This window comes from Leuresthes tenuis, unplaced genomic scaffold (genome assembly GCF_036924035.1).
Source record: "Leuresthes tenuis unplaced genomic scaffold, fLeuTen1.0.hap1 SCAF_20, whole genome shotgun sequence".
Classification (NCBI taxonomy): domain Eukaryota; kingdom Metazoa; phylum Chordata; class Actinopteri; order Atheriniformes; family Atherinopsidae; genus Leuresthes; species Leuresthes tenuis.
The window spans coordinates 8,338,998-8,345,348 of record NW_027325374.1 but is presented as its reverse complement, the minus strand read 5'-3'; the positions used below and the strand labels follow the sequence as shown (position 1 = coordinate 8,345,348).

General features: G+C 38.4%; 1 non-coding gene across 1 annotated transcript; it reads left to right on the top strand.

The window, feature by feature from the left end:
• The first annotated feature begins 1,152 nt into the window (after positions 1 to 1,152).
• On the top strand, positions 1,153 to 1,246 carry trnai-uau (transfer RNA isoleucine (anticodon UAU)). Its single transcript has 2 exons — positions 1,153 to 1,190; positions 1,211 to 1,246. It is a non-coding gene; the product is annotated as a tRNA-Ile (tRNA).
• Positions 1,247 to 6,351: the final 5,105 nt, after the last annotated feature.

The window sequence follows — 6,351 nt, the reverse complement described above, 5'->3', positions numbered from 1 at the left end:
AGAGGTAAAAATGTTGGATGGCCAATAACTGTCTTCATTTAGATAATAAAAAGTCTGAGGTTGGTTATTTATGCACTCCCCACTCACCCAAACTCTTCAGTAGATTCAACAAGCCTCTTAGAGCCACCTTCATTCAATCTTTGGACCCAGGCCAGGAATCTCTGAGTCATATTTGATTTTGATCTAAAATTTGACAGACAGATCAATTCATTCTGGTAGTGGCCTGAAGACAGCTATTTCAGCCTTAATCATCTCAAGGTTGGATTATTGTAACTGCTTGTAAATGGGCAACAGCCAGTCTCTTTTAGCTCGTCTGCAGCTGGTTCAGAATCCTACTAAAAGACAAAGTATCACCCCTATTCTTGCATTGAAATATATATATGGAATTGATTTGTTAAGCTTTGCATAGGTTGGCACCTGAGTATATTTCTAAACCTTTTCTGCCCTTACTCCAACTCCAGGGCTCTTAAATCCTCTGAAAGGCTGCCCTTAGCTGTTCCTTGATCGAGAATAGGTAAAAAGGGAGATCATTCATTTACAGTGCCAGATCCAAAGAAACAGCCATCCACTGTCAATTAAAAATGCCATCTCTATTGCCAGTTTTAATTAAAAGCTGAAGACATAACACTAGTATTTTCCAACGCTTTCAGTTTTTTATTTTTTTTTATGTAATAATAAAACGAGTTCCTAATAAAGGGACTTTTTAAGCAACTTGTTTTATTAGGTTTTAGTGTCTTTATTGCTCTTACATTCCTATTTGTGTTATGTTCTGTACTGCACTTTGGTCAACTGTTTGTTTTACAAGTGCTGTATCAGTTAATCTGATTTGATAATTAGTTATTGACCTTCAGAAATACTCCATTCAATAGGCAAAAATTCAAGTAAAGGACTAATCACAAAACACATCCTATCTTGCATTTATTCGAGCTTTATGAGAGATCAGTGAACGCAGCACATCGTCGGCTGCTGGGGGCTGTTACCCGCTGAACTCGTGCCCGTCGGCATCCCCATCCTCATTGGCCCGATGAGATGCTGTCCTTGTGAATATAAAAAAACCCAAAAAAAACGAAATAAAGTTTTAAAAAATAAAGTTTTCCTCGATTTGAAGGCTGTATGTTTCATAAACCCATTTCCTGACGAATTTTTGTCGTAGCTCCAGTGGCGCAATCGGTTAGCGCGCGGTACTTATATGACAGTATTCAGCAGAGCAATGCCGAGGTTGTGAGTTCGAGCCTCACCTGGAGCAGAGTTTTTAGCGTTATCCCTTCGTGGTGAGAGCAGGTAAAATATCATCAGACGAGATCTGTTGATGTTGAACACACCTCGCCAGAGACAGCTGCTCCTCACTTGATGATAAAATAAATCAGAGTAAATGACAGTCACAAAGATTTTAAGCGCCACATTACAACCGGTGTGTTAGATCAAGGAATGCTACATAAATGTCGGTTTTATTTGTGGGGAAAAACCACATGTGACAGTAGGTATGATGCATTATACTCCATTTTTTGTATTTATAGTTGTTAATAACAGAAACACAGGCCAGGAAAAATACACACCACAATTTAAGAGCAAATTAATTCGAAGTGGCTCACATAGCTTATGAAAAGACTAAATGATACGAGAACTTTCTGTTATTAAAGTTATTTTTAATTTTTTTTTTTTAATCAGTCCTTAACCGTATTATTTATTTTGCTTGTAAATATTAATTAATTTCTTATTATTGCAGCTGCCATTTGTCTCTGGAAGGGGTGTATATCTATATCTATCATTCTGTACAGTTTATATAAGTATATAAGTTTATATAAATAAAGTTCAGTATCATAACTTTTCTAAACAACAGCATCCCTGTCGGTCATCAGGTGGAACTGCTGGTCAGGGGTGAGTGCAGGTGTCCTCCACTAGAGGGCGATATGACTGCATCCAACAGCAAAGAGTTTCTATACAAATCCATGACATCTTAATCAAGAAACATAAAGAGATAGATAAATAAGGGCAGAGTATATGTGGTATCTAATTACATAAATCTATTTATTATTAATTGTGTAATTGTTAGTGTATTAATTTAGTGAAGCTTACAGCTTCAGAAATGACCCGAATATCCAATTTATTTATTCATTTTTTTATTTTTTATCATTAAACAGCAGTTGAGGACTGCTCATTTCTTTCCTCATATCCTGTAATGTGTTAACAAATACACAACCAATCATCTGAATCTTTTTGAAGACGTAATTGAGTTTCACTTCTTGCAACTTCTCCTTCCACAGCGTGACCTTTGTATGCTTGTCTGCAGGTCTGTCAATCTAAGCCCCATAAAGCTGGGAATGAACAAGCAAAAGATTGCAGTAATGATATGACCCAGATGTCCTGCGTGCAGATTCCTGGGCTGAAAATGAGAGTGAAGATCAGGGCCTTGCACCTCCCCTCCACCCTACCACTACTACAGCCCCTCCATCCGGCTTGAGACACAATCACAGCGCATTTAGCAGCAGGGAATGTTGTAGTGTGTGAGCGTGCATGCTGTGTGTGTATTTAAGCTCATCCAGATCCATGTAAACATGCGGAATCAGATTTTGGAGTGTGTGCCACTTGTTCTCTGTACTCCGGATTAGATGTAACAGTTTTTTAATTTACTCTCCTCAGCTGCCTCCATAAGACACTAAAGCCCAGCTTCAACGCCACCAGAGCCCCCTCCTCTTCCCCTCCCCTCCACTCTACTCCCCCAACCCCTGAGCTCACCAGGTGGCTGAACAATCACATAACACACACCACCCTAACAGTAGGCTCAGCGGGCCACTTTACTCAATGAGAAGCTTGGCAGTTGGAGCACAGCAAGCATCTGTGAGTGTGTGTGTACGTGTAAGTGTGTTTGTGTGTTGGGGATTGAGGTGAAAGGGGACAAAAGACATAGAGTTTAATATTTGGGATAAGCTGTGATTGAACATCCTGAGATCAGAGCAGAATGATCAAATTCTGCCAGTGATAATCCCTCATCTTGGAAAATTAAATACCACTCTCTTCTGTGAACACACACACACACAAGGTCTTAATCTAACATGTGTCTCATAACTCTGGTGGGTTCCTTAGGGAGCTGCTCTGATATCTGATGAGTTTTTCATTAATAAGACACAAGTCTAATCCTGAGGGAGAAACACAAAATGACAACGGATAAGCCCCGCTTTCACCATACTGCCCTCACACAAACACACAAACACACAGATTCACTGATGCACGACCACATCTTCATACATGCACTTATATTATAGCTAAATCGTCCCAACCAAGTTTGCTCCAGCCTGCATCACCCCACTCCCTTCTGCATCATATTTGCTCAAACTAATGAAATGTGCCCTTACATATATAATCATAAATACAGTACCCTACTAAAGGATGAATACAATTGAAAATATCCCAAATTTACTGTAAAGCCAGGGTGCAAGTCAGATTCACTGCTGTACAGTTGTGTCAAGTAATGCTATAATAGCAGTTCCTAACCTCATATCTTAAAACACAAGTTTCAATATTACAGACAGACAACATACAGTGTCTGAGAATCATCCCAACCGCTACAGCTACCTTGACTGTTTGCTAGCATGTGTTGCTGTATCCACATCAGCTGTACAACTACAGCGAGCACTGTGGACTGAGAAATCAGTCCTATGCTCCCAAAACAAGGAGATAATAAAACAAGAGATTCTACATTGTACTGAGAATGACTGGAACAGGAGTCTTATGGACAGACAAGTCAAAGTTAGAGGTCTTTGCTGGTGATCATTATAAAGTCTAAGGCTTTGAAATCATTCTTCTCTGTGGGGTCATCCTAGAAGGTTCATTGAAAGTTCATTGAAACAGTGTCATGAAGCAGCACAGTGACCTTAATCACAGCTCTTAGCTGATCAAAACAACTTGGCGAAGAGACTGAAGGAAAGTTTGCTCTCTGTCATGGAACAGCCACCTAAGTGACCCACTATCAAACCTATAACTTTTCTTGGATGAGCTTAAAGGTTTCTTTTTCTTTTTAAGTGGGATTGTGTGAAGTATTTATGAGTCGTCGGTGTCTTACCTGCAGTAGACAGTGGTTGGATGTTACATTTCCATGGGACAGTTGTCTACAATTGACTGGAAGCATTGTGGCTGACCAGCGTATCTTTAGTAATGATGAAGTTTAATCCCAAAATACCAACTACAAGAAAAGCACTTGGCATGTATACAAGTCTTTGCACGAGTAATGTAAAGCAGTAAGGTATCAAACAAGTCGAACACAACTGTTGGGATCAGCTGACCAACGTGAGGATACAATGCAGAGCTGCAGAGCATCCAGTGATGCATGCAACTTAATTAGCCTATCAGTAGAAGTCTTTTTTTTATTTTTACCTGCTCCATTCCCCTTTTCTTATTCACATCTTCTGAATGCAAATCCAAAACAGTAATGGAACTTCTGAACTTGAATTGTATGAAATGTCTCATTGGTAGCCTGGGCTTTTCTTATAGAACCATTAAATAATTGACCATATTCACATTATTTACAAAGAAGTATTACACATATTGACCTTATTCTAGATAAGACAATGTTTACACTACGTCGGCCTATTGGAAAGTTTTTCTTGTCACAAATACGAGTAACAGCCTCCACTCGTCCAATCATGACCACACTGCATCTTTCTGAGGGGAAGTTTTAAATGGACATAAAGTAAAATGGAGCCTTTTAAAGAAGATAAAGTAAATGTTGCTTACATCTTCTCTGTTTCACAAGTTTTGCACTGATGATTAAAAATTCAGTGAACAAATTGAAAATAGATGGATGAACTAATTAAGTGAATTAAAACAAAAATATGCAAAAAATTTATTCTGCAACTTTCATTCATACCAAATGGAGCTCTAACCTCAAGAACCAGAGGACACTGAAATACCTTCTTTCACCTCACAGCTCTGATACTGACAGAGTTACAGAACTGTTAGATGTTATCAAAAGCATTACTTTTGTAGTCAGTCACTTTTGGAGTCAGCCAGCATAGCGAGGGTTGCCAGGGGTTTTTGGCAGTGAACACAAACTATTGCCTATTTGGTTTGAGGCTAGCCCTGGGCCTTTGTTGATGGATTTCATTCCCCTTTTGTCTCTATCTACATATTTCCTGACATATATCATCTCTTGACACACTAACAAAGTGATACATTACCCCAAAGCATCTGAAATAAAAAAGGGAATCAGATATTTTTAAGATGAAGACTATATTTTTTCAACAATGACACTAACTGACACTGCACTGTCACAGAGACACACGCAGTTTCTAGTATGATGGCAGCCAGAACTCGTGTACTGTGAAATGTGTCTTCCTTAAACAAAACCATTAGATCTACAAGGCTCTTGTCAGTCCAGGAAAGAGAATTAGGATGGAGTCTAAACCCAATCTTGGCCAGGTTAAATGTTTACAGGACAAGAATGAGCAGTTGACCTCCAACTGACCCATCATTCCTCATATATTTCTGTATGGATGTTCTGTTCTGTACAGTTTGTTTTGACATTGAAATGGAAATTTTTGAAACTTCTGCAAACCCGTGGGAAATTCCTTGCTGTTGGTAATTCATTGTGCGATGTGTGATTATGATTGTATTACAATGAATTGGATTCTAATTGGCTTGAATTGGTACTGTATCTTTGAAGTGCCTCGAGATGGCATTTGTTGTAATTTAAACTATATAAACAAAATTGACTAGAATCTATTGTGGGTTCATGCTGTGAGATTGATTGAGCTTTAAGTTTGTCTTTTGAAAATTGGCCTGATTTTTAGAAATTGCTGTGATAAGTAATGAGATCACTTCCTCATTACTCATTAAAATGAACACTTCCTTTCTGTGATTTTCCAGATTTAAAAAGAAAATTATACAACAAAGAAACAGCACAATCAGTACATTAAATGAAAGAGTGCATGTAAGTATCAGCCAGGCATTGTGCGTAATGTATGGGGCACGTGTTATGAAGTTGGTGTGTTTTTTTTTTTTTTGAGAGACAAAAACGTAATATCATGGAAACTGAAGCAGTAATCCAAACATTTACATATACGTCAAAATAAGTTGTCCAGACAAGGCGGCAATAATCTTCGAACATGAGAGTTGGAATAGAAAAATTCCCGCTACTATGGTGTAATAATAACAATTCCTCCTTGTGTTGGAAACTAAAACCTCTTCAATTATACATGCCGTATGTCGCCTTTGTTATTTACTTTGAGACGCTTGGACTAGTCTATGACCGCTTTCAAACGTTAAAGATGATTAATAGTTTGAGCTGAAAGCATATGTGGTTTGTTTCAAATACAATACAGTCTTGGCCAACCGGTTGAGCTCGATCAATTTCGG